This window comes from Lagopus leucura, unplaced genomic scaffold (genome assembly GCF_019238085.1).
Source record: "Lagopus leucura isolate 7727_CA_CO unplaced genomic scaffold, USGS_WTPT01 Super-Scaffold_100018, whole genome shotgun sequence".
NCBI classification, from domain to species: Eukaryota; Metazoa; Chordata; class Aves; order Galliformes; family Phasianidae; genus Lagopus; species Lagopus leucura.
Window position 1 is genome coordinate 4,896,085 of NW_024962272.1, and position 22,866 is coordinate 4,918,950.

Below are 22,866 nucleotides of genomic sequence, written 5' to 3' on the forward strand. Positions count from 1 at the left end.
GTATTTGGTATACATTTGTTGCTGTTCACTCCATTGTACAATATGGAAAATTGTACCTTAATTGATGTTTAATGGTATCACTATAAGAAAGAGCTAAGCAAATGAATTTGATAGATTTGCTTTTCAAATATAAGTAAACATACAGCTTAAATCATTTATGGACTACCTTACAAGAAATTCCAATGCAAGGCAAGCAGTCTCAAAAATAGCACGTAATACTAGTATCTTCCTCCTTTTTTTTTTTTTTTTTAAATTTTTATTTTTCGTGACAGCAATACTGAAAAACACATTCATTATAAACTTACATAAAAAGGCAGAAATAGAGAAATTGTTCACAGCATAACTGACTCGCACTCTTCATATGGCTTAGACTTAAAGGATAATTTTTTTTGCTATAAATGACAGTTAAAAATATGTAAAAAGTAAGCATCTGATGGACATAGATAGTATAAATGTGTAAAAATGTTGTCTCTTAACACTGCCTTCTGATACCAAGGGAAAAATCCAGAGAGAATACACATCAGTAATCACTAGACTATCTGTTGTTAAATATACATTAAAAAGCATTTCACACTTTCATTTTTGCTAGTAAGCATGAGATTTGCCTGAAGGTAAGACTTAAAAATTCTGCAATGTAATGTCAGGCAATCCATTCCACCATGTATTGATAAAAAGATATTAAAATACTTATATAATGAATACATCATTTTATTGGCATCTTTCCTTTCGGGCAAGTTCTGGACATAACATCAGCACGGTAACTATAACCAACAAGCACTGTTGCATGCCATCAAATCAGAATTATTCCAGTTCTTCCTCATGCATTAAACAGTTTGAAATCCTTGCAAAGATACCCCTCTGTACTGTCTCTGATCTTTTTAAATCTTGACTCTCAGCTTCAGAACACATTCAAACATTCTGGTTTACACATCACTGCAAAAACCTCCAGTTCTTATTTGATTAAGAAGGCAGCAAATATCTTTCAGTTTTTGCAATCTTTATTTATTTATTTGTTTGTTTTCAGAGTATTGATTTTTTCCTCCCTTCCCCAGAAGCACTGGAAAATGCCATTTGCCCCAAATGCATTTATTTGATTAAATCTTTATTATTATTATTATTATTTTAGCTCTGATACGTGTCAGCTTTCTAAATCCAGAGTTAATGGTGAAGGTCGATGCCATGTATGCTTCAGAACCTTGCATGCCAATGCAGAATGTTTTGAAAGGTTCCACGCACAATAGATCACGATGAAACATTACAAGACTATGAAACTGTCAATGGTAAATAATTACAGAATATCCTTAGAAGAATTCTCACTGCATTCATGGAAATGTAGAGCACCAGAACCAATCTCTAAGAAGAAATTATCCAGCATGCATTTACACTGAAATGAAAGAAATGCCATCATGCAGATGCTGGTCCTGGTCTGAAGTATTAGTCAGGAAGCGTTCACACCTTTAAATACCTTTGAGCACTGTGGACATCCATAATTGTTATGCTCCCCCTGTTCTACCAGTCAGATGGAGGAGCATTTTAGAGGCGGTCTGCTATCTAGTAAAAATCATTCGGAACACACAACAAGAATAATACCCCACAAACACCCAACAGAAAAAGAAACAACACAAAGAACAGATTTACTTTTGAAAGCTCTAAGATTATATTTTGCCCACTTCCCCCAACTTGCTTTGATTACTCTCCCCATGAATGCCACCTAAATTTCCTTGCATCGACTTCTCCTGCTACTTCCAGCTAGCCATACTGGTTCTGCTTTTGAGCAATTCTTATGTGAAACTCAAAAAACAGTCACCTGTGAAACAATTTATGCACACACATTCCCAATCTGAAGCCACAAGTATTTATTGCTTCTAACTGTAACTTGAAGATGGAAATAACATTGTCTAATTTACACTGCTTGCATGTATTGAATTAGAACCCCTGACTGCAGCCAGCTGCAGGCTGCTTTGTAATGTACTACTGGTAGTAATTTGTTTTGTTTTTGCTTTAATTTGTAAATCACTCACAGGCTTATGTAGCAGATGGATGTTTTATAAAAACAGATATTTAAGTAAATAAAAATTAGATACAGCCCGTATGAGAATAACTCATGGGAATAGTAGGTACAGGTCCTGTAACAGACCTGTAACTGCCACACATCAGTGGAAGATTACTTCGCACAGTCTCCCATCCTATGGCTGCAGATCTAGCTTTCTCTGTGCTCTGAGCAAGGAGACAATGCCCAAACACTGGGCTCTGTGAATGCTTTTGGGGAGGTATTCCACAGCAGAAGTCAGAGATGCTGGCAGTTGGCTACACGACCTAGCCGTCCATGAGATGCCACCGTTTTCCATCCCATTTAGTCAATGACAGAACATTTTGGGTTTGCAGTGAAGAAGGACAGACTTTCAGCTGTTGCTAAGTGCTACAGATCACAAAATTTGGCTGTCAAGTACTTGATTGTCAAGGGGTTACCTTCACTGTGACATAAAAAACAAGGTCTCAGAAAGCTGACCTTAAACACTCTCCGCCTACTTATACTGGTTGCATCAAGCTATACCTGGTTAATTCACAGCAATCATTTTTATTTCCCTAGCCAAAGTAAAAAGATATTGCACAGATGTCCATGCTTCTTACAAAACATACTACCTATGGATACTGTATGGCATATGCTTCAATATTTACATAGTGATGGCTTTCCATAAATCATTTTAAGTATGTACTATGCAAACCTAGATAAAGAATGAATAGGAATGTCATTTTTTGATAAAACTTAAAATTAACAAAAAATCTAACCATTATCCACTTTGAATTAAGCTATAACTAGCTAGGGATCTCTCTGTATATGGTAATACTTGATTAGAAGTTCAAGTCCTTTCTTACATATAATCGATTTCTTGTTTCTTACAATCTCTCATGCTAAATTTTTTCCCCAAAGCCATTAAATCATATCCACATTTAAATATTCCACGACAAAAGGTTCCAATTTATATTACTTTTTTCAGCTCACAACTGATTAAGCCAAGCCTCCTGTGACAATGTGTACAGCGAAGTCAGTGAACAGAGAGATACCATGGTGCGCATACAGCTTTACACCACGCAGTAGACAAGTAAGCCTGATTTCTTCCTTCTTCACCCATAGAGCCATGTTTTTTTAATTGTATTTTACATGCGTGGCTAGCTCTGAGTTTCAAACAGAAAAATTTTTAATCCCTAAATCATATAAAATCTAACCTTCAAGGATGCAAAACATAACCTTGGATGTTTTTCTTAATCTAAACACGCACTTGACTCTCTCTCTTCCAACACATATATGTGTATTATTTTTATAGATAAAGATTCATATGCACACAAACTACATTAAATCTAGGCAGCAAAGGTGTAGTTAAATATGCTGAAGTTGCCTCATTTTTTGCTGCACGTGTTACAAAGAGATATATTAGGATACATCTTGTCTTAAACTTCTACATCAGACAGAACAAGCGATGGGCTTCAAGATGATTATCTCGGATGATACAAACATGCTAAAGCAGAAGATGAGCACAAAATTCACTCTAATTTGTAAGAGCTTAATTGATGAGCACTATGAAGAAGATTCTTCATTTCCTGAGGGCCTTTAGGTTTTACAAATTTTAACCTTTCAATTCATCTTGAAAACCTTGCAATTTAAAAACTGCTTTCTTAGAAAATAAGGATGATCTACAGAAACATACACCATAAACATACATTGTAAGCCTTGAACTTTGGTTACAAAATCAGTTTTTTAAAGTCTCATTTTGTATAAGAAGCTGTATCAACCCCTGCATGCCTGTACAGTGTTTAACTAAATTTATACACAGGCACAAATATACATGTACATGTACATACACATCACAGACTTTTTGCAATTCTACTTTTATCTTACTAATTAACTTTTTGGCATAGGTAAAATAAAGTGTATATATGCTGCTGTCTGAATTCATAGTAAGAATTACAGAAGAGTTGAGATTACTTGGAAGGTTAAAAAACTCTACAATTGCTTCTTAAGCAAGGCTTTTGTGCTCAAAGTTATAAAGAAAAACACAGGGCCAGCTTTTGTATTTTACAATTTTTGCATATGCACTGTAAACTGTTGGTTTTATGCACATCAGTTAAGTATCCACATTGCAAAATATTACTTGGATATGTATTTGATTAATTAAATAAGCAAGCTTGGTGTTTAAAATATCACTTTCTTCTATGAGCCCTTCTTAAAGAGCTATAAATTTTCTAGCTCGATCTCTAAAAAACATTTTGAATGCAGCTGTAACAATTGAAAAGCAGACTGAAAGACATTCATTTGGTCATACCATAATTGCAAAGGATGGTTTTAATTAGGGTGTAGACAGAAGAAAAAAATCAACATTTGTTTCTAATAAAGAAAAGCCTACATAATTTCCATGATTTAGGGTTTGTTGTTTTTGTTTGGCTGAATTTCCCAGGAGCATCTCTTTGCTTCCCAATTAAATTTCAAGCTGTTACGCTATGGGTAGTCCTACTGCTCCCGGGGCAAAAGCAACCAAAGCTGTGTAGCAGCACACCCGCTTACATCTGTAGGGATATGAGTGGAAATGTGCAACCCTCTGACTTCAATGCAGCAGAAGTAAGCCCTGTATTTGGCTCTCCATATGACCGTTCACATACTCATTTTTCTGATAGGTGTTTTTTCCATGCTGAACCTAGCCCACCTTTGCTCTTGTAAACACACAAAAAAAGTGTGCATACTTGCTCGCTGCAATTATACATGTGAAACTGATATAAAATTTAACACACCACCCTGCATTGAGCCATTGTTAAATTTTTTTCCCCTCATCTGTCACTACTTGTTCACCTCCCACCAGCCCCCCTGCTCCAACTGAAACCATATGAATAAACTCATGTTTAAGTGTCAGCAGTCCTCTCCTTGAGTTATTCTGCTGCAGCAGGAATGAACACAGTGCAGCTCTACTGAGTTCTCAGTCAATAATGGAAATCTTTATCTTCTGGCTTCACTGCAGCCTCCACTGTGCTAGAAAAATCAAAAGCGATAGATATTCTTCCCTTCAGACACCCCTTTCCCTCACCTACTGGAGTTGTTTTCTTTCTCCCAAAAAAACAGGCCATGCATGAGAATGCCAGCTGCAGCAGATGGAGAAAAGTCACTCTTTTCCTGAAGTATCAAGTAAAAATGACACCAGCATTGTGCGTACAAGTGAAAACTAACATGAAGGAGATATTATTTACTCATAATTACATGTATGCTTGTACTTACCTTTGCTGCCAGATATTAACAGTGCTTAATTCTGGGTTTTATGCTTCATGCCTCCTTATCCATGTAGCATCAAAAACCTTTGCATTTTGACCTAAGACCTTTGCAAATTTTTACTAATTGATACTGTAGACACTGGGTTTGAAATCTGGCTGCACTTTAAATCTAGAGTAATTGTACTTCAAATCCAGAATAATTCCACTGACCATGCTGGAAAGTAATTTTGAATTAACTTAGCCCTGAAACACTACATTGAGCCAAATCTGCTTGAATATATATAGGGACATACCACCATGATGGAGCGCAGCGGCTGTGTAACAATGCACAGGAGCGCTGCTCAACAGTTTCAGAGTGAAAGTGAGGAACACCATGTCCTGCTGAAACTGCAGATGGAACGTAAGGAGGTGGAATGCAATAACCGCAGCTGAAATCTAGCCAGGACACCGCCGTTAACCACCCACGCTCTTGCTAAATGGCCTACCGGGTCTTTACTGACCAAAAGTATGCAGGTCCTCTGTTTTATATCTCATCCTCAAGACACATGCCAGGAACACAGCTCCCTGCACAAGCAACCTGCTAGAGCTCTGGTTCTGAACTGGCTTATAGGGAGTGGTATCAAAAGACCGGATCCCCAACACACCGCACCCTTCAGGGACTAAAATTCCTTATTTCTTACAATCCTTTTTCATTTTTTAGGTTCACCAAACTTAGAAAAGAAAACACAACCAAAAAAAAAAAAAAAAAAAAAGCAAACTTGACTACAGAGAAATTCAGAGCATTACTATTCTGTCAAATACCAAATTGGGGGTCAGGAAAAAAGCCTCTTACCTTTTTCACAAAAGGAATCATTCTTTTGAACTCTTTCCTGCTCCTCCTATAAGTATATGCACCTCTTTGACTCCAGTAAAACTACTAGGGTGCAAGGGCATTAGTTTTAAATGCTTCTGATTTTTAAAACATATTGTTTGACTTTTGATAAAATATTCACTTTGTTAAGAAATGCTCTTGATTATGGACCAGATAAGAATGCATAATTCACAAGATGATCACTTTTTTTTCTAGATAAAAATGTGTACAGCATTTTTATTTTTAAAACTATGATAGATCACTGTGGGGTTACAACATATTTAATCACAGCAGTTTCAGCTTCATTTAATCATGGAAACTGCATCAAGCATCTTTGCAACTGGGTGCCTGACAAGTTTTTTCACAGGAAACCTCTGTCCACACTCAGAGAATAATCTAAGCACTGTCAGAACTCAATTCTCTTCTTGCTTTTTGAAATTTTACAATAGTATAACTCCTATGATGTCAGTGAAATTTGTTTTACAGCTGTCCTGTTAGTGGGAGGGAAAAAGAGATACAACTGCCATCTATTAAAGATCTGTCACTTATTGATAACAGTGGAGCTTCTGTTAGCAAACAGAAACATTGCTTAGGCAGTTTTAAGAATATTCAAAGTAATCCTTCAGCACTGGCCATTAACCCATTATCTTGCATTTATTTTGAATTATCAGTGCCAATTCCCAAGAATTTTGCCCCTTGCCTATGACAAATGTCATAAATTTTCAAAGGCAAGTATTCACTCCCCTTACCATCTGCTATGGTTCGGTTTCTCAAAGATTTCTAAAGACTTTACCCAAGGAAATGAATGTAAACTGACCAGATGCTTTATGGTATCTGTAAAAGAAAACATTTTCTAATGTACACTCAAGGTGAGGCAAATTTTCCCACATTCACAGTAGAAAATATCAATACTTCATAGAAATCAAGCATTGAAATCCCTTAAAAAGCTTTGAAGTTTAGAATGCTGAACTTCAAATCTAGAGGAACATTTTCTGAAAAATCATTTCAATATCTCTGAAGCAGCTTTGCCACCAGCTTGCTGTGAGTGAGGGTGCCTGCTCCTAGGCAGATATGGCTTCTAGAGGCAATGAGATCACCAACTGCACTGTGCATGAAGTAAAAAATTTTAGAGTGTACAAGCTGTTGTGGGGACTCTTCAGGGTACAGACACATTGGGACAGGAAAAGATCAGAACACTGAAATAATTCGAGGTGTAATTTTGGCAAGCCAGGTGGATAGGAAATCACTACCTTGCACACAACCATAGCCATGACTGATCTATGTTTGCATCTTCTTGAATTTTTGCATATATAGTTGCACATTTTGGTAAGCTATATAAGAAAACTTCCCTTTCACTGGATTTAGCAAGCTACTTAAATCTCTCTTCTATGCCTCAGTTTCACCACACTGACAGAATGATGTAAGTTCTATGGGAAAAAAAAGAAGCACTCACAAAGAGCAACAATGAATTATTTTACTTGCTATATACATGGTCACAAGAGACATCCAAGTTTCCTTCAGCCAAGACCTTCTCCAATTATCACAATGTGATAATACAAACAATTCATCATGTCTTACATCCCTGCAGCTGTTCCATACAACATGCAACTGTACCAAAAGCAGAGAAAGATATCTATTAGTCAAGTCAAATAAGATTATCTGACAGACCTTTTCTCACTTTAAATCTCAGTTCACCAAAGCCATAACCCTAGCTGGAAAATTCAAGCAACAAAACGTTATTCTTTCTTGACTTGTAAGTAAAAGTTCTAAAGAAATCAGTAAGAGATCTGCCTAACCACTGTCATTCCAATGGATTAAGAAGTTTTCCAGTGTTTTATCATTGGAGTAAAATTGCCAATGGTTGGATTTAATTACAAGCTTGGTTTTCTGATTGAACACCAAATTGTGCCTCAATAAAGGGATTCATCTGTATACTATATGCTGGGTATTTGAATGGCAACAGAACCAGGAGATTGATTTCCACAATTAGTATTCATTAGGGGATTATGCATTATTACTTGCAATATATATGACACAATCTTAATGAGGCTTTTTTTTTTTTTCATTGTTTACCTAAAAAATTTACACCAAGAAAAACACATGCAACATAGGTGACTATCTGATGCAGAAGGGAGAAAGTGCAGAACTTATACAAAAAAAGGCAGAGGTCACTGAAACATATAAAATGCTGTGATACATGAAGTGCACATCTTACATGCGCTGAAATGCAAAAGAAAGTGGGAGAATTATATTACAGTGTACGAAGTAATAATAACTGTGCCTGCATGTCTTAATACCCTCTTGTCCCAGCAGTCCTGACTTTCTAGGCAGCCCACTTCTCCACATTAACAGTAGTCATTTGGAGAGCAGCAAACGTGCCATTAGAAGCACTTTTACAAGTGTATATTCATCCACCAATTAGCTTAATGTGGCCGCTTTCTGCATATTTTCTATCCAGGCTTGCACAAATCTTATTAATATTTCCCCCTAGCGCTTTGACAGATTACCTTGTCATTATGCATCCTGGAGCCTTTTAAACAATATGGGTAAACTACTGTTTGCGAGGTTAATGACAATTATCCCCTAATTACTGCATAAGTCACTCAGTCCACTTTATCTCATAGGCAGGGTTCTGCTCTGTGTATCTGCCATTGTGTCACTGTAAATGAATCTTGTATAGCTATGTTTATCTGTCGTTGCCTTGTAAATTACATTGACAGAAGAATGAACAAATTACCGTGTGTCATCACTTAAAATACAGCTTCTGATAAAAAAAAATGTCCCACAAGCACAGCACTTGAATTTTAGCCTGATCACAATTAGTATACACATGTTTAATGTTTTTGGCGATATATTTAGAAGTGCATGGGACACAGTGTGGTGGTAGAAGGCTCTGAAGTGGTAAGTCTAAGGGCAGTAAAACAGAGAAATACAGAAGGCTACACTACTAGTAATTCCATGATCACCTCCTGAGAACTCTTCTGCTAATTTAACAGTTGATAGATGAGGCAATGATATTTTCCAAACAAACTCACATTCACTGCTGTGCCAAATTCCACAATTTCCATTGTTTCTGACCACACCTACAAAGGTGTTTTTTTTTTTAGCAGAAAAATACAAACTGAAGTTGGAACAGCAGCAGTGCCCACAAAACCAGAATTGATGCAATTCAGAACAGTATCAAAGAAGATTAATAATTTGGATCATGTCTGCCCTGACCAATTCTAGTGACTCCAAGAGGACTGCTCGGAGCAGAAGCCAGGGCAGAATCTGGCAGCCAACACCTCCATCAATGTATTGATTTCAAAAATAAAATAAATTAGCACATTGCCTACTCTTTTCTACAGTGCCTGTGCACTGGGTCACCTCCTTGGTGTAATTAGAGTTCAATAGAGAGAGAGAGAGTTAAAAAAATTCCAAGTTCAATTCACGGATTGAGGTATTTCCACCTTAGGAGAGGAAGGAAAAAATGGCAAATATCAGCTTCCCGACATCTTTCATTTTCAAGTCAAAGCTAAGACAGGACAACATCAAAACCAGGTTTGCTCTGCTTTGAAAAATAAAGTTGACTTCTTGTTGATCTTGATTACTTATTTCACCAATGACACCTTGATGACTTTAACACAAAGCACAAATACAGCCAGTGTTCAGAAGCAAAAAACATCTAGACCTCAGTGTGGTATGTAAGAACAAAAATTATACAGTAAAAATATCTGGCTTTTACTTAATGCTTCTTCCTACAAGAAGTTTGGCAAAACAATTGCTTAACAGCCACAGGAACCACAGTCCTGTGGAACTGTGGAACAGCAAAGATGATGCAGTTCCAGTGCAGGCCTTTTACTCTAGTTTTGCAAAATCCTTTTATTCTAGTTTTGGATTGCCAGAAATCACATTAATTGCAGAAATTTAATAATGAGTGTGATTCTGATTGTGACTTGACTTCAGATTTCTTGTCCTCAAGCTTGGTGCAGTCACAGCACATGAACTTCCTCTCACCAATAACTTGAGCAGAAATTGAACCATCTCCCTCAGGACAGACATTTAACTCTTAGAACAAGGTATTTCTCTGCTTTCCAGACAAACAGATGATTCGTGAAGTGAGATGCTCTTTCGGTTACTCAGACAAAACTGTCTGCCACACGGCTTGCAGAAAAATGGTATATAACAATAGGCATGTCATCCCCGCATCCTGCAATAAGTTTACACTGTAATGCATTTTAACAGCCTTGAGGATGTACTTTATTATGCATACATTCAAGAATGATATATGCATTAATGTAATATAGTTCTGCATTCACATATTTAATATCTATTTGATTATGTCTTATATTTTACATACCTTCTAATTTAGCAAATCTTGTCATTTTATAAACATCCTAAAATATGTTCTACATGAACTTCTGATTAAATGCCAGGAGGAAAAGATGCAAAATGAAACAGAATTATGATTCCCAAGAGGAAACAATATGAACCCGCTTAAGCTGCTGTGCAAGAAAAAGAAAAGTCAGTATTCTCCAACTTGTGATTATTTTGTGAAATTCAGTAGGTTATTCTAACACTGAAAACCTCTCAATCATAGTAAAATGTACGTTTATTTTGCTGTATTATGATAGTGTAATATTCTGAACAAATAGGCACACTGAGATACAACAGAATTACCAACATTGCTTAAAATAACAGCGGTTTATATGGAACATAGGTGAGGACAGCACCTCTGGCCATGCTCTTAGTATAGGCTGGAAGAAAAGGTTGTACTGAAATGGTAAGAAAATGTAACAGCCATCACTACCACGGATAACTAAAAAGACTGATCAATTTTGAGTAAGTACTACCTCAAGGGTTTTGGTCCCACTAAGATTGATCTTTGTGTCTGTCCTGTGTTCAGTCAATGCAACTTTCAGCAGGGTACCCACTGCAGAAATAAATGGAAGTGCTGCAGTAATCCTCCACTCTCCCTCCAAGTATGTTATTTTCTCTCAAAGTTGAAGGAAAAGGAAACCCAATGTGGCTGATGGTAAAGTGCTAGGCAACAGATGGTTTAAAATGCTTAAAGACACAGAATACTGTTATTGTTGTGTACAGCACCATTTGAAGGAAAAAAAAAAAAGGTATTTCTAAGTCATTAGTATTTCTCTTTGATTTGGGAGATTTTTGGCCTCTGACCTGGGCTAATAGCACAGAAAGCCTGCAAAAGAGAGACATGCTGTTATCGACTTGTAACTGACAATTTGGAGTTGTCCCACCAAATAAAGGACTAATACCTGGCTTCTGTGCAGGAGAAAGTGTGCCCTGATACAACATTAACCTTTATCTGTATTTCCTAAAGGAAATGGCTGTTTTTAAAGCAAACTGTGAGGCTGATTTAACTGATTTTTTTATTTTTATTTTTTTATTTTTTTAACAAATAAACTCTTGAAAAATAACAGAAAATAACAGAATGAAATTAAGTGACAGCTAAGAAATTAGGGAGGAGAAATGCAGCTATTAATTCTAGTTACGATCTTTTAAAAAATCAATTTACTTGGCAGTTTTTATTTTTGCACATTTTGGGTTTTATCAGCTTTCTTCAAACAGTCTCTAGAGACACTGAGTTACTTGCAGAGAACTTAGTTCATTAAGAAGTATTATTTACATAGGTATTATTCATCTTTGCTGTAGATCTTTTACATTTAAATGGAAGCATGTACCTTTGATCTAAACTTGATTCAAAAAGCTAAATGATACTTTGTATGGACATAGATCAGCATGTGGTAAAGGTTGAGGTAAGCAAGAAAGCACTAAAAAATTGAAAATGTACATTGTGTTAACAAGACAGCTCAGTTTTACTTACAAGAGGAAATTCTGAAGAGGAACTTGAACATTTAGGATTATAGTAAAGACATTGTTTTTCTTTATCAATTTTCTTTATCTTCTGTTTATCAATTTCACACATTATGGAGTTTTACCTGATTCTCAAGTCTACAACAGTAGAGGACAAATAAACTTTTCACGAGCAATTAACCCTGAGGAGGACACTGGACAATATGTAGCGTATATACAGTATGGACTGGACAAATAGAATCCAGTATGGACTGGACAAGAAGAATAAGTAAGTGAATACAAAATGTTGGAGATTAACAAAAGCCATTCATTGGCCTGACTGTTTAGGCAGAAATCTCTTCCTTCATACATAATGGAAGTTCTGCTTGAGTAAATTCTTCAAAGTCAAACCATGCTGAAGCCTGTGTCACCCCTCTCATTCTCCCAGCCGAATTGCCTGGTATGGTTTGACAGACATAAGCATTTAAGTGAACATAATTCATGTCCAAAAAATCTTCATTATTTTTGGTCTGCAGCTTCAAAGCTACTATTTGAACTACAAGTGCAAAATGACCTAATGCTTGAAAATTCAAACTGAGGAGTCAAATTATACCTTTTCACAGAGTTTAAAATTGGACAAAAAATATTGAAAATACATCTCATAAACTGCAAACATTTGCCAACTGAAAAGAAAAACAATCCTTTTTTTATGTTTAATATCTTTTCATATTGAGATCTTAGAGATAAGAGATGGAAGTAGGCAAACTAGTGACTATGGCACTACCTGAGGAAATTGAAGCTTTATTCCCTGATTCTCCAGGCACTTTCTATGTATTCTGGGCAAATCACAGCCCTTCTATGAGTCAGATTATTGTCTTTAAACTGGTAACGGATATGTTACTAGGTAAAAATGCACTGTAGATTTTGAAAGGCTGAATTTGGTGGAGCCCTGAAGATCTGTACCCTTGAAAAAACAGCTTACTGTAAAGCAGACCTGGCTTTATGAATATTCAAATAACTCTTTTCTATGATAAGATTCAATAGGAATAGAACTCTGAAAGAACTGAAAAGACAAATTTTGGAAGAGAACCGCAACAAAATTCACATCCGTTCTTTTCAGTGGAAGACAGTGGAACATGTCAGTTCTACAGTATGCAGACAAATAAGCTGTTCTGTCAATGAATGTCTTTTCTAGTTCAATCTCTTAGAGAACAACCTTTATCATACTACATTATTATTGTTTCATCCATGTTTATGATATTCAGAACTTCCCATGTGAAATAGTTCTCAAATAAAAATACTAATCCCACTTCCTCAGATGGACACCAATGAACTGTCTTTAGTTGAACTTTGTAACACAGAAAACTTTGAGGGAAATAACAGTGCTCATACTTACAAGTTTCTTTGGATAACTTTACAAGCCACCCTCATTACCCCAGAGAACAGATGATTTAATACAGAAGAGGCTCTCCTGAATACAACTATTTGTTGAGAAGCAAATAAAATGAATTTTTTTCATAAAAAAAAGAGAGCCGTAAGAATAGCTTGGCAAAGTGTAAGCAAAAAGTAACTTTTAATGTCTTTGGCAAATCCCCAGCTCTTAGTAATGGCATCCAAACTTGGTTCAAGTGTGGGTGATAAAGCAGGTTTAGAGTTGCCTTTCAACTTTTACTTTTTAATAATAAAAAATCAATATACAGAGGATTACAAGCCTCTTGGTTTTGATTTTGTATATCAAAAGCAAAAGACTGACAAAGTTACGGTGGTGTATGAAACTCCTCAGGCCACAGTTACAATGCAAATATTTTTTACTCAATTTATTTATGGCACTCCACTGAGAAGCTAAAATACATTATTAAAATAAAATGAACAATCTTTTTATTTGTTTTTTTTTTTTTTTTAACCCATATATAGGTATACATATCTTACATGGAAATGCAATCCTGAATATATATTTCTAAATCCCAGAAACGTAACAGATTACAATTCAGATCCTAAATTAATCATAAAAGTCTATTTCAAAGCAAAACAAGGAATAGCCTGGACAGCAGCCTGCATTCAAACAGAAATGCTCATATAGGGCCAGACTGCACTATGGAGTAAAGGGAAAGTATCACGGTGTACAAAAGAAATGACCAAGTACATCTCACCAATCAGAGCCTCAGTGCTGGTAAGGTCTAAAATAAAACTGTTTGAACAGTTTTGGGAAGGAAGTCAGACTCTCTGTTTCACTATTCACAGCCAGACCAACGGATCCTGGAACAAATGTGATACATGGATGATCTCATATGGATAGAAGGCCATATTCCTGCAGTCTTGAAAAAGGCAAATGGGAACTGAAGCCTGCAAGCCGGTGTCAACTTTGCTCACACAGAACAGTAAGGTCAAACCTGTAGAGGGATCTGTAATACTCACAGTCAATGGAGTTACCATTTGTAAGCTTAAATGGAGTTACTGTTTTTAAGTTATTCAAAACATTCTTTTATGTCTTGCAGTTTTCTTTGAAAGAAAGAAAGCTGCCAAATCTTTAGGAGGGCAACATTAGTGTTGTTATGTGATCAACTCATGGAATTATTTTTTACGTTTTTTTTTTTTTTTTTTTTTTTTTTTTTTTTTTTTTTTTAAGTGAACTGCAGAGTAATTAATTCAATTTGGTGGAGCTAAACAGGCAAGGTTACCTATAACATGGTGGTCTCAATCCACACGAGCTTGAAGGAAGGGACCGCACCTTCTAAAATCCATTAATCAAATCAGATTACTATGCATGATTCTCCATAGGAACATCACAGCAGTGTGAGCATGTTTAAACAGTTACATTGTGGTACAAATGTAGCAGCAAGGACACAGCAAACAGCAGCAGCTGTAGGTCAGAACATGCAGTATTGTGTTATGCTTGCTTCCCAATGATCTCAAGGAAAAAAAGACACTGAAGACTACGCTCACACAAAGAAGGCAATGTAGGCACTGCACTGAATACTGCATTACTGCATCACATTTTAGAGAAGACTAGCATTCTTAGATCAGTGCCAGGCTTCCTCTTTAAGTGAAGTCCTAGGAGGGGAAATAATACGAGGAAAGAAAGAATGAAGCTGCACTGTCAGAACAGGAGGTCGGAAAGGTTTGGAAAGAAGTGGTATAAACTACATGTAGGAATTATGAGAGAGGATAAAGCAATAGACTAGTCTTTCTGCCACTGGCCTCACTGCTCACGCATCTCTTTCTTTTCCAGTGTGAGCAACAAGATCTAAGGCTACAGAGCACCTTCCTATAGTATAACCATCCATAAGCAAATACTGACTGGGCCCATGCCAGAACAGTAAAAGCACCATTCACTTAGTATTTTTAAGCACTTTGTACTGTACATAGCTCTCTAAGGAAGATTGATTTCCATAAAGACCTGTTTTCATCTGAAGTTACTGATGATGCTATAAACCACAATAGTTTCTCTTGAGCCTTGCAGTGGAATTTCAAATTCACTTCAAGAAGACCACGTGTTAGCCAATGCTTGAGGAATATGGGCATGTACAGCAAAGCATGTTAGTTGGGTCAGGTTTCCTATCAGAGAGTAATAACCCCAGATGACAGTTTCAGAGTTTGAAATAATTGTACACACACAATTGTAAACATGTACACACACACACACACAGACATTTCATATATTTTATCTAAGTTTTCCAGAGAATCCTACATATCACTTAAAGCTCTTTGATCTTCACCTTACTGCGATCTAGATAAAAGCTCTCTAGTCAACGAGACAGAATTCGCTGACAGAATTACAGAAAAGCTTATTGGACTTTATCTAATTTATTTTATTTTATTTTGCAGGATAGTCAAAGCATTGTTATATTCTCTTCTGTCATTTCACTTATCTGGCTTGGATTTTGTGTTCTGTGTGACTTTACTATTACATTTGAACCAGTGTAGGAGAAGCAGATCTCTTGCTGAGCAGGACTTCCAATCAAGAATAAGCTAACTGACAGAGGAAGGGAGAAAAGAAGGTGGGGTGGGATACGTCATGTTGAAGATAAATTTCAGGGAAATTACAGCAACGTCACAATACACTACATACATTTTAGAATTATTTAATGTCTGTGTAATGTGAACATGAGAAGAAGAAAATTCCTATCAGGTTAAAGCACAATAATTACCACATTTTAAGAGATGCTTATGACAGGTGAAGACCTTACACTCTAATGACTCCTTCCGCTACTCCTGATACAACGCATATAAGCCGTTGTTTTAGTACAGAAAATACAGTTTTCAAAACCTGTGATAAAGCCTTAGTGACGCAGGACTAAGGAGAAGTACGTAAGTGTCCCCCAGCCTCACGTGGAAGCGCTTGTCAGGAATGCAGATGCTGGTGACATGTGGCTCGCTGGGGACTGAGCGCTCCACTGGTTCAATAAGGCTACAAAAGTGCAACAGGCCTCGATGTCAGTTACATGGTTTTACATACCTACCATGTCAGTGGTTCTCTGCCTCCCTGGGAATTTATTCAGATATAAGTGTATTCAGACCATAACAATGTCTTCTACCTGCCAGAAAGCTAGAAAAATACCCACCTTTTATGAATCTACAGTGCATGACTGTTGGTGTTTTACATGTTGGGAGGGGGAGAAAGGGAGAGTGAAGGAGGGAGAAAGGAGGCAGGGAAGGGGAGCAAGAGAAAGAAAGAGGAGGGAGAGAGAGAAAAAGGAATAGCAAGAAGGTGAGAAAGAGAGGGAGAAAGAGAGAAGATTTCCAGAGAATTTGCCTGCATTTTTAAAATTTCTCAACAAGAAATCCACCTGTCTAAGAGCTAATTCTAAGTTGCTGCAAGTACAGAAGAATATAGAATAATAGAATAATATTGTCTGAACCAGGTTCCTGAACACATTCACTTATTTTTTTATTTAAAAGGTCTCATGTTCAAATATGCGTTCAACTTAGATGAGCAGCCCAGCAGATGTAAAGCTGCTCATGTGGGTTATGGTTACACAGCCAGGGCCCAAATCATTTAATTTCTAGAAGCAAATAGACACAGCAGTCAGCAGAACCCGTAAGTGCTGGAAACATGGTGATTAGGGATTAGATATCTGTACATTTTGCACACGAATGCTGGGTATCAATACAGAAAAATTCTAATGGCATTAGTGACCCTCAAGGCCCTCTTACACCACATTAAACACTGAGAGAACAACACACAGAGCTTTTACTGTGCTGCAGCCTTTTCTTTTTCTCTGTTTCTCTAATTCTGATGACATTGTCAGTTATAGAGACTAGTAAAGTCAGTTATTAAGAACTGCTTTTTAAATCATTGCCTGTCCATGATGCAAGTTAAAATTTTGAATAAACTTGTATACCCAAAATTATACCTTTCACCTTTATCTGGATGCCCAGATGTTATCAGATGCAGAAGCAATGGGACATACAAACATAGTATTTCTGCTGCTATTCATCACCACAAAGAAATAATATAAAGAAAACCTTTCAAAATTTTCATAATTCTCCTAAAAACTCAACCAATAGCTGTAAAACATTGTCCTCATGCACATGAAGTCATCTCAAACTGTGCAATAATTAAGAAGTGATGCATAATTTTGCAAACATTTTGCAACACTTCTCAGAAAACCACAAAATACTAACCGTATATATACAAACAGCTTGTTATTACTGTGGGAATTTGGATTGCTTAGAAACACAACAGGAATCAAATCTCTGGTATTGGCTTTCATGCATACATATCAAGACCTAATGTGGAAATAGGGTAGCAACTGTAAATGCCATCTGAAATTCTTACCGTCCTTACCATTAGCAAGGTTACGTGCCAAATGACACAGTAGTTAAAAATTTATCGTTTTGAAAGGAGAAGGGAATTAGCAGTGCACTGTTGAAATGATATATCGAGAAGAAACCTACTCTGTTTTTTCAGTTTTATTTCCCATGTTTGTAGGGATAGAAGTGACACACTGCTTTTCTTATGATCCACTGTGAAATGTACATAAACGCAATGACAGCTAGACTATTACGAAGACACCATACAAGCGTGAAGATGAGACATGCAGCAGTAGCTGTCTTTTGTATCAAGTGTAAATGGAAGGAGTTTGGGAGGTCTGAGAGTGACATGAAGGTGTACCTTGTAAGAAAGTTAGCGTGTTAAATATGTTTGACAAAACGTTCTAAGTTTGAATCCATAGAATCATAGAATGGTTTGCGTTGGAAGGGACCTTAAAGATCATCCAATTCCAAGCCCCTTCTATGGGCAGGGCTGCCACCCACCAGCTCAGACTGCCTCCAGGGATGGGGCACACACAGTTTTTCTGGGCAGCCTGTGACAGGGACTCACCACCCTCTGAGTAAACAATTTCCTCCTAAATCTAACCTAAATCTCCCCTCTTTTAGTTTAAAACCATTCCCCTTTGTCCTAACACTCTACTCACTGATAATGAAGACCTTCCGTCTTTCCTTTAGGCCCCCTTGAAATAAGGATAAGCCTTCTTGATCTTCTGAACCAGGTTTGTTTGTTTGTTTGTTTGTTTGTTTTAAGTTTTGGCCCAAAACCATGATGTAAGTGATAGTAGTATAAGAGTTTGCCCAAGCTTGGCATTTTTCTTCCTTGTCATGGTGGTTCATTTTTGATAGAGAGAATAATGGTTTGTGGCAAGCAGAGAATAATTTTACCCTCAGTGTTTTGTTTAAATATTCTGAAATGAGGTTATAATACATAGATAAAACAAGTTGCAAAATTACGAAGTGTGTGTAGTACTTTGAATAATTTTATAATTAGTATATATCAGTATTACACACTGTATAATCTGTCTATATCAGTGTTCTACATGGCACGTTTTCTCTAAAAATCGCAATTTTTTATTTAATAGTGAATAAAAAACTTATAAATAAATTCCTGTGATCTAGCCAAACTAGCTGAAGTTTCTTCCCTTAGCATTTACTGATCATTACTTTTTAATTAATAATTTGATAGTTAAGCATGCCCTTTGTTTTGGTTTTAATTGGAAAAGAAGGAGAGATGCCTGCACAAGTACAAGAAAAATAAGACTGAGTCACTTACTAAACACTACTTAATATTTAATTAAAAAAAAAAAAAAGAATTTCTCTTTTGTTCTGAACTTCAAATAATGTAGAAAAAGTGCTAGAAGAGCTTCAGATAATCAGAATGCATGTGGCCATATCTGAAATTTGCGTTGTTCACTTGAGTATCATTTCTAGGGAAAATCATTCATTTCTATTTATTGAGGTCACTCAGGTGGGTAAATGCATCCTGAATAAGAACCTCCCAGTTCCTTGGTATTCACTGTTTTTTTCTACTATCTTTCTAGACGTGGCTTTCACGGAACATGGCTAAATAAACCTATTTTCTTCCTGTAGATAAAGCACCTTAATGAGAATGCCTAAGCACGATATTGGAAAATTGTTCTCTCTACAGCAGATGGGACCTTGCTGTTTCTACTAAAATTTCAAACATCACATTTTTCTGGCAATTTACTGTTTGTGATGCAACAGAAATAAAGCAACCTAAAAAACCAGTAAATGAAACAAAAATCGGTATCAAACGGAATCAGTCATTTATGTGGTAAATGATTTATAGATATGTGAGGGGGATACCCAGGATATAGTTCTCTGAGCAGACATAAAACACAGTTTTATTTAGTACATCATCTTTCAAGCAAGTTGTATCCCAAAATGCTGCACAGACTTATATCCTAGTGTTACGCTGATACTGTAAATAACAGCAGAGGGAAAAATTATGAGGCACAGGTAAAACGAATGTTTTCAGCTGAGACCTGAAAGAAATAGAGATGCCAACAAAGTGTGGAGTGCATCTAAGAACACAAACGAGAGACGAAAAAGGGCATGCATGAGCTCTGAGAAGAAACCTTTGGTGGGAGATGAAGGAAATCAGCTGCCAATGAGCTGAGCCAGCACAGTAGGGCTAGGGAAATTATGGTCAAATTTTTGCCACCGTATGAAAGAATCTGCAGTCTCTATTGAAGTAGACAAGAAAGACGTCTAAGTATCCAGGAACAGAATTTGTCTCTCTCACTTGATTCATGCTGATATAAACTGTGAATTCAAATGTTTTCTCTGTGTAACTAACTGGACATAAAATTTGACTTTTGTGGATCAATCAAGTTGATCAAAAATACGTTGTTTTGTTTTGTTTTAAAAATATTTAGGAGCAACCACATATTTAATTTGTGGCAAATCCTGAAGAGTATGTTAAATGAAGAACAGAGGAAGTTAATATGGTTGCAATTTTTCTATGCACATATGGTAATATAAAAACAATGCCACTTGCTGGAACAGGTTGGCAGAAAAAAACTTTTAATGAATCTGATAGAGAAGTTCCCTACTCTTAACATCAAACACAGTAAAAGGTAATTTTTTAGGTACAGCCATGTAAGAAACACTGTTTCACGTCAGTTCTCACAAAAATTACCTAAATCTGGCAACGGATCGAATTTCAAGTTCTAAATTAAGTGGATGCTAACAGAGGCTTAATTAAGAAGATACAGGCTTTCCTAGGTTTAGGTGTTTTATTATGATGTTTAAAACCACACCCTTAGCTCATAGACAGCGATGCTTTTGAAAGAAATTTCAAGTTATTTCAAGGCTCACAGTATGTTGCTATGGTGCATGCTGCTGAAGAGAGTAAGCTAATGGGCTCTCTATGTAATGTGATTAGAGCTATTATTGACATAATGCCAGGAAGACGCAAAACCATTAGCATTACACTACAGCTCACTTCAGTCACTACTCAGATTTAGCATTTGATCCACAATTTTAATTTTGCTCTGCTCTATTCAGAGCTGCATTACACAAAATGCATAATTAAAAGCTGCTGTGATTCTCTCTATTTCTCAAATTAAAAACATAGCAAACATTTGTAGTTCTAATCCACTAGAAATTAATAAATCAAACATTGTCTTTTATCCTCATTCCTCAGTGCAATTCAGGATGCATGTTGGGAATATTTCACCATGCAGCAGAGAAAGATACACTAAGAGCCACTGCTCCAAAGAATAGTCTCTAAAGTCTGTAATGTACGGCAGCAAGAACCTGGAGGACAGCAGAATACTGATAGACCTTGTGATTCCTCAGTTCACACTGAGAACAGGTTCTCAGTGTCATCAACCCATAAATCCTTTAAAGTCATTTTCCTTTATTAGCTTTTTTTTTGTGTGTGTGTGTGTGTCACTAGAGAAGAATAAAGTTATGGATGGTTTTGATTTTGCAAAATTTTGCACCTCTTGTGTTTAGATTTTCCAAATGAAAAAAAGGAGTAGTGGCGATCCTAAAGGAATGTACTAATTGGCTTACACAGTTGATCACTCCAATGATAATAGCTCATCGTTTCCCCTTGACATAGAAATGGGCTTCTAACTATACCTAAGACATATTGTGCCTACTCCCTAGGGTCTACCAGTGCTTCCTAATCTTGTAATAAAATCTTTTTATTACAAATTCTGCAGGTCAAACTAACCAGTTAAGAACTTAGACACATTCATCTCAATTGCTAGACCTGCTCTCAAGTGAAACAGCATTCATATTTTCTCTGCTCTTATTTCTTCTGCAGATCTTCCAGTGAAGAGTAAAAATGGGTGCAGTTTTTTTGTAAGATGCTTTTCACTTTTTCTGTAAAGCTAAATGATGACAGTGCAGATGGCAGCTGAAGAAGTTTAAAAACTTACATTCCATCTGTAAAAAAAAAATATCTAACACAGGCACTGCTTTTTTTTTTCTTTCGATATCTTTTTGTCCTTTCTGTAATGAAAAAATGGTGTCAGTAAAAAGAGAATTCAGGAATTTTAAATTTTGTATTTTAAATGTTGCGATAATAATTTTTACTGTCTCAAAAATTCACTTGCTTCACACTGTGGAAAGAAGTTGAATCCTAAAGCTTTCGATTCAGATTAGAGATTGGAAATGTGCATGTGTTTAAAAACAATGGCAAAAAGTACAATCATATATTAACATCTGGACTTTTGTAGAAACAGAAGAAATCTAACTCAACAGCAACTAATTAGGAATTCAATTTTATTTTTAAAGCTATACTTTTTAACTCTTCTTTGGTGCAACGAATTGTTTTAACACTTAACACTGATAACTTACACAATCTAACAGGCACTGCTACAGTTTTCATTCCAGAGATACCTTAAAATCTATGTATTAGATGCCTGCATTGCTTTATAATGAAGTAAAATCTGAAGACTGATGTAAATCTCTGATCTCTTAAGCATGTACATAATTTGCTTCAGTTATAGCTTATCTCATTTTTTCAGCAATGGTCCCCTAGATGGACACTGACCTAATGCTACTAAAAATATGTAGTAAGTTGATTGCCATACTGTCTCATAGAGCAGAAATATAGATCTTTCCAGTTCACCCCTCACAATCATCAGAACTCTGGCATATGTTATTTTTCTAAAAGAACGGCTTGTTTTAAACTTCATTATTGTTTTCGCATCCTAAATAAACATTCTCATTCTTGTGAAAATCTCATAAACTGAAATATTTTTCCTTAACACATTAATGTAATTCATGCTTCCTCAAGGGTGATGGGATCCAAGTTGGTTTAGGGTTATTTGCTAGTATATTTTTTAATGAGAGCTAGGTTATGGTTCTCGCATATCTTGATTATTCCTGCTGAAGCCCCAGTACATCAAATCACAATCAGAAACAATTCTTTTTGTTAAGATGCTATTCAGTATACTGCTAAATACATATGTAAGGTTAAGATTATGACAGGAAGAAATTTGTTCTTGAAGAATATGTAAGAGGGCATTCATAATTAATTCAAATACGTATTAGGAGGCTAAGGGAAGCAATCATTTAAGACATTGCTTATCAATATTTACATAGAGTTAGCTCTTAAGTCTCTAGGAAGAGTTCTTAAGACATCATTATATGTTTGTCTAAAGATTTTAATAAGTAATGGTGTGCTAAAAACACTAAGGTTCAAA

The 22,866-nt window shown here is 36.2% G+C and overlaps 1 protein-coding gene across 2 annotated transcripts in view; it reads right to left on the bottom strand.

Annotated features, from left to right (window-relative positions):
* The window catches only part of BNC2 (basonuclin 2), a 336,230-nt gene that overhangs the window by 25,294 nt on the left and 288,070 nt on the right, over window positions 1–22,866 (bottom strand). The window lies entirely within an intron of this gene.